The sequence below is a fragment of the Nothobranchius furzeri genome, chromosome 3 (assembly GCF_043380555.1).
Source record: "Nothobranchius furzeri strain GRZ-AD chromosome 3, NfurGRZ-RIMD1, whole genome shotgun sequence".
Lineage (NCBI taxonomy): Eukaryota > Metazoa > Chordata > Actinopteri > Cyprinodontiformes > Nothobranchiidae > Nothobranchius > Nothobranchius furzeri.
The window spans coordinates 63,295,581-63,307,648 of record NC_091743.1 but is presented as its reverse complement, the minus strand read 5'-3'; the positions used below and the strand labels follow the sequence as shown (position 1 = coordinate 63,307,648).

Sequence of the window (12,068 nt, the reverse complement as noted above, 5' to 3'; positions counted from 1 at the left end):
GACGTGCCAGAGGACTAGTTAGCATCCAGATAAGTCAACATTCGGCTAAAAATACGTGTCATCTGCACAGCTGATAAATATGAGAGATGAAAACCAATCCAGTCTAAAATATTTTTTATTTATTTCCTGGTTCTTTAATCATCCATCTATCCATTAGTTGTCTCAGTTTAAAAGGTCACAGAGGGCATCTGAAGCCTGTCTCAGCTGACAGTCGATGGGAGGAAGGAGAGGAAGGGTACACAAGCAGGTCAACAGGCTGCAAGTCACAGAGATAAACAAAACACGCGCGCGCGCACACACACACACACACACACACACACACACACATGCAAACATTCACAATATTCACAACCCCACTGGTGTTAGTTTCCTTCACATGTGCATGAGATACTCTGCACGTTTTTAAATGCTAAAATTAAGCATAAAGTTTTATATGATTTAGATGTGTAGACAAATAATTAACAACAACAAGCATGATGCCATTTGTTTAATTTCATGGTGCAACTCATGCTGAAGAAGTAAACCCTTCTTGCTCATGAATCACAGAAATTCCTCCTTTCAGCAACAATTTATTTTTCAACTGGCCGAAAAAGGATGCCCTGTTGCCACAGCAACTGCAGCCTACTTCACCAGAGGCAGATTGGGATCGGTGGTGTTTACAATTTAGACCATCTCAGGTGCACGTTAACACTTACGTCATCAAGCACGGGGGACAGTAACACTGAAACTCAACCAGAACAATCCACCCAGCATCTGTCTGTTATCGGGCACGTGTTCATTTTCTACTACGTATTCATTTGTGTTGCAGTGCAAATAGCTCATCATAAAGGCCATATTGTTGGTAATAGGTGTGCAGCTGAAACTGAGTGAAGCATGAGCCAGACTGCTTTAGTAGCTCTCAGAGCAGAAATATAAAATACTGAAGCAACTGAAATCTTCCCTAATACATTCTCAGTGTCACCCTCATGAGCTGACGTGAGGCAGCGTGAAGTCTTTCCAGCAAGCTGTTTGCTTATCGGTGTCACGTCCTTTATCTTTGCTGAAGAGGCTGTTGAAAACAAAGGGGTTGAACACGTTTGTTTGCTTTCAGCTCAGCCTGCAGTCACATTAATTTCAAAGTGTTCAGATAACCCCAGGATGTTTAGGATTTCCTCCACATTGATATTTTCTAATTGATTTTCACATGGTTCAAACATACTTTTGAAATTTTATATTTGCATTTACCATAAATTATGTTTTATTTCCACCACAAATCATAGAATACAACTGCTATCACCACTACTGCTAATACCACTCCTATCTTTTTCCCCAGTAGGGTTGCAGGAGTTGGTGTCTACTTCCAGCAGGTGAGAAGCAGGGGACACCCTAGACAGGTCTCCAGTCCATCACAGGGACACAGAGACAAACACCAAGTCACCAACATCATCCACACCAGTGGGCTATAGAGTCTCCAATAAACCTAACCTGCATGTTTTCAGTGTGTGGGAGGAAACCCCATGTATGCAAGGGGAGAACATGCTAATTCCATGCAGAAAATTTGCAGTCAGGATTCAAAGCTGCAATCTCCTGTGGCACCAATGATGTCCCCAATCACACCACATTTTATTATGAATCTTAACTCGATTGCAGCTAACCACTGAGTCTCAGCTTATTTTGAATTAAACGTTGCGGACCTGGAAGCAGCTGAAAGAGAAAAGATAATTTTGTTTAAAGGTGTGGTTCTCTGAAAAATAATTTTTTATTGATTATTTCTGATTATAATGGGTCACTCTGAGTTTTTCATGCAGGCTGAACATGAAAATGGTCTCCTACTCCCATCTACTGCATTACGCCGGGGACACATCGGCCGCGGAAGCGCCGCGAAAATGGGACCGCCTTCATTCGGCGCCCTTGTTAAGCTATTCTATAGACCACATGGGCCGCTGAAGCGCCGCGAATCGCCTCGCGCCGGCGCTCCAGCCCGCGCCATGCAGCGATCATTTCGGCGTTGGCTCTATTTTTTTCGCGAGCCGCGGGTGAATCGCGTCAATTCTGGCAGGAAGTCAAACCTAGACATAAGAGGCAGGCCGGTAAAGTTAAGAAAATACAGCATTTCAAAATAAAATTCCGCAATAGTCAAATGCGTTCGTAATCAGACACTGCAGAAAAACCACACGAACACACACACACATCGAACTTGTGTGCGTGTGTGACCACGTGAAGGGGGGGTGTGGTTTTGGGTGTCTTTTCACCAGAGCAAACAGGACAGAGAGGCAGAAAGTCTGAGGCAAGCAGTTAAGATGGATGACTTTAAATTAATTATGGAAGTTGAGAAACACAAAGAGCTGTACGACCCCCGAAAAACATGATTGTTTACGTACCCATTTCGGAAGAAACTGCTAGGATACAGCTGCAGAATTGGAGCGGGTTCCATGAGATTCAACTGGCAGAAACAACTCATACCATAGGTTCACACACACACACACACACACACACACACACACACACACACACACACACACACACACACACACACACACACACACACTCAAACTTAGAGGAAAAGAGCTGAGAAAAGGCAGAGAGGAAATGGAGGACACCAAGTGTTAAAAAGAAAAACTACAGCTGAGCCGAGGCGCGCCTTGACTGGGGCGCGTCTGATCTGAACTGAGGAGCGGTGAGCAGCGGCCAAATTTCATGAGTGATTCGCTTCTCGGCGCTTCTGCGGCCGGTGTGTCCCCGGCGTGAGTTTCTGAAAATAGACGATGAAACTCTAGGATTTAAAAAGCCTGACAGATCTACATCACACTGTCACAATGATCATGGACTCACCCATCTTGACTTGTGACGGGGAAGGTTGTTGTTGGTTTAGCCTCCAGGAAACAGCAGAGAATGTCTCAGCTAGTAGAGGCTAACTGTTAGCATTGGTAACTCCACTACACAGCAGAACTCCTCCAGGTTTGTGTTATTTATGGAGATGAAACATCAACGTTGCAAAGTAAACAGAGTCAGTGGTAGAGGTGTGTTTCTGTTAGCCAATCAGAGGTAAGATGTTTGTATATCAGGAAATAAGACTCCAAATCCCACCGTGTTCTGCCACCCTCTCCTCCAGTTGACTCCTCTGTGCTGATTCAGGATCTTCTGGTTTTTTTTCTCCCAGAGTACAACTTACAAGGTGTTCATTCCTACTAGAGACCACTGCAAATGTATTGATTAAACAAGCATCAGCACCTTTAATTAGTGTTTTCTTTACTAATCATCTGAACAAGAGGTGCATTTAGGTTGTTGGCATCTTTCACCCAACTTTTCTTTCAAACTGCATTAGACTTTTTGGACAAACTCATCTTTTTAGTTTCAATCCCTTCAACTTCTTCTTTTCTCTTAATGGCCTCATGGGGTGAAGCGTTATGGTGATAGCACCGACATTAAGGACTAATAGTCTTTGCGAAACGTCTGCACCAGAAAGGGAGCAAAAAGAACACAATGGAAAAATAAAAAAATAAAAGAGAAATAATGTACTAATGCATGCAAATGCCTTCTGCTCTGGCATATTTAAATAAGCTAAATGGTTAGTTGTGTTCCCTTCTTTCTAAACATTAATTTATTGGGCGACCTGTTATATTCAGTCCTAACAGTAAAAGCTCAGCCTCGCCCACTGGTTATCGACACAGGTCTGCATTCCCAATTAGCTCTGTCTCAAGGGAGAACGCTCAAGCCAAATGGATGAAATCATTCCGTAGACAATATGAGAGCTGTGTAAATATGAGTGGCAAATATTAAAGGAAAACATGAATGAATATAGCTCCTAGGATCATTAAGTCACCCACACTCCTCCATGGTGAGATTCAAGGAACCCTAACCCTAATATCTGGTTGGAAATAGGCCTGTTGATCTTTGAATTAAACCAAAGATTTTATTCAAGAACATTTACTGCAAGAAAGAGACTTGTGCATGTCTCCAAGTCTAATTTATTGTTCAAATTGATAAAATTCCTCACTTGTCCTTCCAGAACAATTATCTGTTCTGAGTGTTCTGAGGTTACAGTTTCTACTTTGCAGATTCTAATTCCTCTCATCCACAAGGCCTAAAATGTCACCAGCCTGGTATGACAACAGCTAAGTGGTAGAAGACGTGAGGGGGTTGATTTTAACAGCGGCGCTGGAAAGTCAGTGTGACATTGCCCGTGGCTGTAATGAGGCCAGTTTTGAACCTGAGTGTTTGAAAATGTCACCTGCAGCTGAGAGTCATGATGCCACCAGTAATTCAGAACCACTTCCACAAAAGTCAACTAAACCAGATGTTTATTCATCCAAATGAATGGATGATACACACAAGAAGGAATAAACACAATTGTGCTTTTAGTAGATATTGCATTTTACTGTTTGCATGTGGGTGTTAAAAAACATTTAGATGGCCAAGGTATGGTTGTATTTGGTAACCTACACCCACTTTCCTTCCAAGTCCCTCCTCAGGAGTACAGTCTGAAAAAACAAGGAAGATATTACTATGATCTTTTGTAGTGTCACCTTTGTTGTTTTTAACATCTTGTTCTACTCTGATACTGTATATGACAACAAAAAACAAAGCAAGAAAGAAAGAAAAAAGGTAAACGGAGATGATCCAGGTGTGTGTCCATGTGTGCGTGAGAGAGAGAGAGAGAGAGAGAGAGAGAGAGAGAGAGAGAGAGAGAGAGAGAGAGAGAGAGAGAGAGAGAGAGAGAGAGAGAGAGAGAGAGAGAGTTTGTGGGATGCTGACAGAGATACGAGAGGTTTCACCTTCCTACCCGGTCTCTCTAGACCCATTACATGCTGCTCTGGTTTCTTGTCTGTTTAATGCAAGCCCAGACTGAACTCTCAGTCATTTCATGTTATGCAGCAGCAGCAACAACAAAAAAATCTTCAACAGATTTTGATGCTTTTTTGGGATATCAGTAGTCTGTGATAGCTAAATAATATAAATCCTCTTTATCTTCCTCTAGTGGTGCCATCAGGCTGTTAACATTCATCCTTCTGTCATATTTCAGCAGACTATGCATTTTTGTATTATTACCCTTAGCATTGGTGCGATGATTCCTGTGACGTCCCGAAGTGCAAATGGTAGAAGTATTTCACTTTTAAGGGTGAAAAAATATTTTAATGCCAACCAGACGTCATTCTTCGTGCTGCATTTAAGTTTCAGTCAATTCTTTTACCTTTAGGCATCTGTGCCAACTAAGTTATATGTTGTAGTGGACTGGCTTTAAGATTAGTTTGAGAACTGTTGCTGCTTGAAGAGCATTTGGATTGACCAGTCAAATTCCCTTTTCTCAGCTCAATAGGACTAGATGAGTCTACCCTGAGGCAGGAGCTAAAAAGGACTTTTTAGAAGCAGCTATAAGGACTGCCAAGGCCACAGTACCGGTGGTGTGAAAACTTAAAAGGTGAACCATCTGAAATGGTGCTCTGACAGCACCTGTAGATGGGTGATAAACTGGGTTGAACACCAGACTCTTTTGGTTCAGAAACATTTTATGCTTCAAAAGTTAAAGTCTTGTTTACTGGGTTGGCTTCACTCACTTAACTGAATGAATTTTGTATAAATATGTATTACTCTTAGAGGATGAATTCTCAGTTCATACATATTTTGGGGGGTCAACAACATCAACAAAGCATCTGTCCGTCTATTTTCCACCTCCACCGGGGTCGGGTCGCGGGGGCTGCAGCCTGAGCAGAGAGGCCCAGATTTCCTTCTCCCCAGCCACTTGGGCCAGCTCCTCTGGGGGAATCCCATGGTGTTCCTTGGTGAAACATAGTCCCTCCAGCGTGTCCTGGGTCTTTCTTTAGGTCTTCTCCCTGTTGGACGTGCTCGGAAAACTTCACCAGGGAGCTGCCAGGAGGCATCCTTTCCAGATGTCCAAGGCAACTCAACTGGCTCTTCCAAATCCACAAAACACACATAGACTGGTTGGGGGAACACCCCCTTCCCAGGTAGAGCTGATCCAGTGTTCCACGGCCAGGATGAAAACTACATGTATCACCAAAGCATTTACATGTAAATAAACTCCATCCAAACCTGTGATAACTTGACTTTTATACTCTGGTCCTTATGTTTTCTGGATCAACGTATTGTTTATTTCGCCACTTTCTTTGATGTGTTTCAGATTACTCTATTTCCTGGATAATCAAAGCACTTTCAAAAACCAACCAGTTACAGCTCAGCCGTCAGCTGCAGGGCAAACAAAGAATATTCATCCACAACCGGCAGTCACACTAACAGAACCCTCCTCTATGAGTCATTTTTAAAAAGTCAACGGTCCAAAACAATCTCATCTGATGGGCACTTACATAATATAGGTGGTGAGTGTAGTCACTCAGCAGAAACAGCAGAATAAATATTCAACGGATAAACTGAGAGATGAGGAAGTGGAGAGAGAATAAAAGATCAAGGGTGTGAGAGAGACGACAGATGCAGCAAGAAGAGGATGGAGCCCAGAAGTGGCCTTTGGGCTGAAGCTGCTGAATCACCATGTCTGTTCTCATAACATCATCAAATTGCGAACCCTGAGCTATGCACAGAAAGCTTGTCACGACAAAAGAGGAGGGAGACAGAGGAAAAACCCACTAACAGGAAATACCATCACAAAGACGTACGTGCAGCGAAAAGATTATCAAAAAGAGATTTCCAAATCCTCTCACTCTCTTTCCATCAACTACTCCTGAAAATCCAGACAGCACCTCCAAAGGCCCTGAAGGTGTTTTTTATCTTCTCTCATCCATGTTAATGTGCTCAGGTCAGTTACACAAGGTCTGCATGAGGCCTCTTGGATAATAATCCACACTTTCATTTTATACATTTATTGCTGGACTGCCACTGTGGCCGTACAGAGACAGAGAACCCGTCGTAGATGTGCAGTCAACATTAAGGATGAGTCGTCAGCTTGCAGAGAGCTGTGACACCGTGATCATGTATGCAACCGCCAGACAGACTTTAGAGGAGGATGTTTGCATCATTTAATGTTGTTTTTTACCCCCATTTTTAATATGTTTTGCTGTTGTTTGGTTGAGGTAGAAACCAACTACATATTTAATGCTGGTTGGAATTAATCAAGGTGTAAAGTTCGTTTAGGTTTCTTAAAGGCCCAATATCAAAGGGGACATATTATGGTCTATAGTAAACCCATTCATGACATCTTTTGCAAGTATCCCTCTCACATAAAGCAATTTCAGCAGTTTTATTCTTGACATTTTCAGTACCTTCTACAATGAGTCGTTTCAGGGCTCTGTCACTTTAAGAAAACAAGCTGGAGCTGGCCACGCCCACCCGTTCAGGCTGCTATGAGCTGAGAAGCTCTGATATCCGGAAGGCGCTCAGAGTAGAGCTGCTGCTCTTCTCAGCAGCAGCTCTCTCTTCCAGGTGAGAGGTGGTTCTACTCTACTTTCTCCAATTGTGACATCACAAAAGGGGTCTTTTTGAAATGTCTTGTTTTCGGTACAAAATTCCCCAAATCATAGCATGACAGAAATCAGATTGATGTGTTATTTTTTTCATGATTGGAGTGTTTCTAAAGCCAGTAGATAATGGTAGCACTAAATTATGCAAAAGTTGAGTTTGCATACGTCCACTTTAATACATTTACTAAATGTTTCAGATTGATCCGCCTGGAAAGGCCGATAAATCCATCTCTTTTCTTCTTGTTCTAACACACAGCAGGAATCCCCAGACCAGTAATTTACCAAAAACATTCTCCTTTAGAGGTGCCCGCTCATGTTCATTTAACCAAGTGCATTTGATTTATGTCCCCAGGCGGCTGCTTTGTTTTGTTTAATTAGTCTAGGAAAAGTTCATTTTGTTTTTTTAATTTTCCAGCAGACTTTTGCTGTTTTTTGGTTTTAGTTTTGTTCTTCATTTGAGGTTGTTTTACGTTAGTGTAAAGCAGGCCTACACTTGTTTGTTTTTTCAATAAATCTATAGTGGTCGCTGGTATGAACGAATGCCTTGAGAGTCATTCTCAGTGAAATTGGCACTCCTGTTTCAAGAAGTAGAAGCCTGAATGTGTTCCACCATGTTGTGGCTAATGCTAACAGTTAGCCTCTATAGCCAAAGCACACTCTCCTCGCGTTCGCCAACCAAGATGAATGAGTCCATGAAAGCTAATTTACAGTGTCATGTAGATCTGAGTGACCTTTACTGACCTGACTGTTTCCTTGTCTACTTTTCTTTTGGAGGATAATGCAGGAAATAGGAGTAGACTGTTTTCCAATGCATGTGAAACTCAGAGCAACTGATCGCATTTCAAAAAGAGCAAATATTCTACATTTCTCTGTGAACCTCACTGTTTAGGACTTTGTGCATTTTTTGTTGGGCCATTTTTGGGCAACATTTCCCTTAATCTACCCATTGATTTCCAGCACGTATCTGTATGTTTTTATGGTGACGATTGCCTCGGGAGACACTCACCATCTGCTTTAGCAACGAAACCCTGAATCCACTTAATGAACAAACACCAGACAAGCCCTGTAACGCTGTGACTGTTTCCTTTTGGCTACTTCAGAAATCAAAGGACAAGGTGCAGCATCTCACGTGTGATTGACTGGTAAACAGGAGCATTACTGAGGCTGTGTTTTTAGAGCAACTTTCTGTTTACAGTTACATTACTAAAAGCTCCAGGACCACTCCTTCCTGAGCGGAAAATCGATCATATTTAGCCGAATGACTCTCTGGCCCAGAGTCCTACAGAAAGCTGTCTGCAATCATCCCCCCCAAACAACACACCATTAATATTAATGTCTGGCTCTCTGGATGAAAGATTGTTTGCAAAAATAATAATAATAATAACAACAATTCATAAAACAAAGCATTTTCATACTTTATTTGAAGTTCTATTTCATATATTCTTCACTTCCTGCCACTTATTTTGTTTTTCTGCAGCTAAAAAGTGAATTCTGAGCTTAAATCCAACTAAATCTGCTTTTGCTCATTGTTTAAAGCAATAATGAGTCTCAAAAACACCATAAAGTTTAAACACATCTGTAATAGTTGCTACATGACCTTAAGAAAGCAGCACATGTAGAAATAACCTGTTTACAGATTATGGGTGCTCCTGATCATGCATTAAGAGATGCACCAAATCCCTCTCATGCATTTTCATTATTATAAATCTAACTTTGCTTATTTTAGACTATAGAGCCACATGAATGATTTGACTCTACAATTGATGCACAGGTTATCAAAGCAGGATTATTTTAAGTAAAGTACGCATTCAGGCACCTTGATTCATTATTAAAGCTCCAGAGTGTCGCATTCAGAAACTGTCCTTAGTGAATTCATAACCTAGCCAAAAATCCCAGCATGGGACATACGATTAACATAACTCAGAGCAGTCATTTACAATAGGCGAGCACTAGAAAGTGGAACCTCAGCACTCTAACACATTGTCAGCCTTATTTAAATAATCAGTGAAAAATGAATTTTTGTTTCTGGAGGTGTTGCGTAACCATAACGACCATATTAGTGCCACATTGCTGCCAGCACACTGCTCCCCGTTGACAGATGTGTTGTCATCAAATTTTGAATTTATTGTGGTTTTTCAGTTGACAGTTTGGAAGAATATGCCAGGAAATTAGCACTTCGTGGCCTTGAAGATCTATTTTCCTTAAAAGGAAAACTATTTTTTTGAATACTCTGGTCTTTTATTTTCATGTGTTAGAGAGATTAAAGGCAGAATATGGAACAATGTAAGAAAATAAAAATATTTTTAAATAATTCCTTCACAGGGTGATTAGAGGTGTGCAGAATGAAAGTGCAGTATTATTCAAAAGCTATATTTTGATTTTAAAAATCATATATTTATTTTAACGGGCATAACACTGAGTTTATGTTCACATTTACCGGCCACTGGAGGGCACCATTGCAGGTTGCCAAACAGTTCGCTCGGCACAGCGAGGCTGGCCCTGTAGGCAAACTCTGTTAGTCAAGCAGCTGCTTCTGAACCCAGAACATGTCGTTATCCTTCTCAGTAGAGGAGCGACCACAAAAGATCTAAAACCAGAGTGAGTCTAGGTGAATCCCAAGGTGTTCTCTGGCCAGCTGAGAAACACAATCCCTCCAGTGTGTCCTGGGTCTTCCTTTAGGTCTCCTCCCAGTTGAACGTGCCCAGGAAACCTCATCAGGGAGGCATTCGGGGCGCCAGACCCACCTCAACTCGCTCCTCTCGATGTGAAGGAGCAGCGGTGTCTACTCCAAGCTCCTCCTAGTTGACCAAGGTTCTCACCCTATCTCTAAAGCCGGGCGTACACTGTGCGACTTTTTCACCTTTTTGAGCCGATTTTCCACTCTTGCGAGAATCCACAAGATCGGGGGCGAGTTTTGCGCCAAGCGTCTTGTAGTGTACAGGGGGTTACGAGAGGCGATTAACACCACGTGACCAGCTACCGATCAGCAATCGTGAGCTCGCACAAACTTCTGGAGTGTTTAATATTTTGCTCGTCCCTCGTGAGGGTATCGCACTGTTGAAGCGGCGCTGCGAGCAGCTGCGACCCAAAAACTGCTCACGGCGCATGCGCAATCATGCACCGCTCTCCCGCTATTTCCCTAATAACACACGTTGTTCGTTTTTATTTCTACATGTTTTTTACTCACAAAGATTGTCAAGAAAGCGTGTTTGTCGTGTTCATGTCAAATTAAACTGATCACAAAACACAGATTTACTTTCTTTATTTTGTTTTCCTCATCCACCCCCCATAAATCCCTGTGTCCCCCTGCAGCACTCCCGAAGGACAACAGGCAAAACAAGACAAAAAAGTCTGACATGTTGAGTAAAAACTGCTATTTTTAGCACATTTTTAGGGCCGACGTGTTTTTACCAGACGTACAGTGTGAGCAGTCAGGTCGCATCCGAGAACTGGGTCGTACAGTGAGAGCACATGACTCATGAGATCTGCTCTGCGAGGAAGTCGTACAGTTTGAGCTGAAGCTGAGTGCTACGAGTGAAAAAGTCGCACAGTGTACGCCCGGCTTTAGTGAGAGCCCAGACACTCTGCAGAGAAAACTCATTTTGGCCACTTGTATCTGTGATCTCGTTCTTTTGGTCACTACCCAAAGCTCGTGACTAAAGGGGAGGGTAGGAACGTAGATGAAACGGGTAGAGAAAAATGAAAAAAAAAATTCAATCTGAGCCATTGATCATATTTATGATATTTAAATGCCAATAATGCTTTCAGAGATTTTTTTCCTGAAACACGGTCCTCCCGAGCTTGTTTAGTTGTCATTGAATTTTACGTTTTGTTATTAATCTCATCAGCAGCATTAAGTCAAAGGTTTAATTTGGCATCTCAATTCTTATAAATCAAACCAGCTTATTTTCTTGTTCCAAAGCTCTTGATCTTATCAGACCTTTGGTTTTATGTACAACATTAAACAATAATTGCCTCCTGAAGGACTACGTAGCCTTCGTTAAACTGAAAAGGTCAAAAGTGTCTCGTGCAGCGAATCTCCTTTTCATTGGACATCTTTTAAAAGGGCTGACATGATAAAGCCACATCCAGGTAATAACAGCACTGAGCAGCTCTACAACCCATCAACATCCACCGGCACGTGAAAGCCACCTTGAAATTTTTATTTGCAGAGACAGGACACAGCATAAAAACAAACACCCAAAGACACCTCGACATTTGAAAAAGACAACAATTTATTCAGAGCTACATGCTTTTTTTTTTTTTTTTTTTTGCAGTGCTAAAGTGCACATTGATGGCGTCATGATTATATTGGCTGCTCGTGCGTTTGAGATGCTAACAGTCACTCAGGGCTTTTTAACACTCTCTCACACACATGCTACACAAAAGCATGAACACAGCAGCTTAAGGACACACAGAATCAAATGGAGACAGGTGATGGTGCTGGGTGGTGGGATGTGTGAATTCCAACCCCAGAGAACATCTGCCTTGTCTGTTTGGATTAGAAGCACTGGTTCTGTTTTTGGAGCAGCTTCAGCACGAGGAGAGGAGACATTTTAATACAAAGCTATAAAATCAGTGAGAGGATTTCATTTAGGCACTTATTCCTGTGTTGGAATGAGTGAATAATGTTTGTTTTGATCTAATCGAGACTAAAAC

The 12,068-nt window shown here is 42.0% G+C and overlaps 1 protein-coding gene across 1 annotated transcript in view; it reads right to left on the bottom strand.

Annotated features, from left to right (window-relative positions):
* The window catches only part of syn2b (synapsin IIb), a 118,823-nt gene that overhangs the window by 105,511 nt on the left and 1,244 nt on the right, over positions 1 to 12,068 (bottom strand). The gene's annotated exons all lie outside the window — the stretch shown is intronic.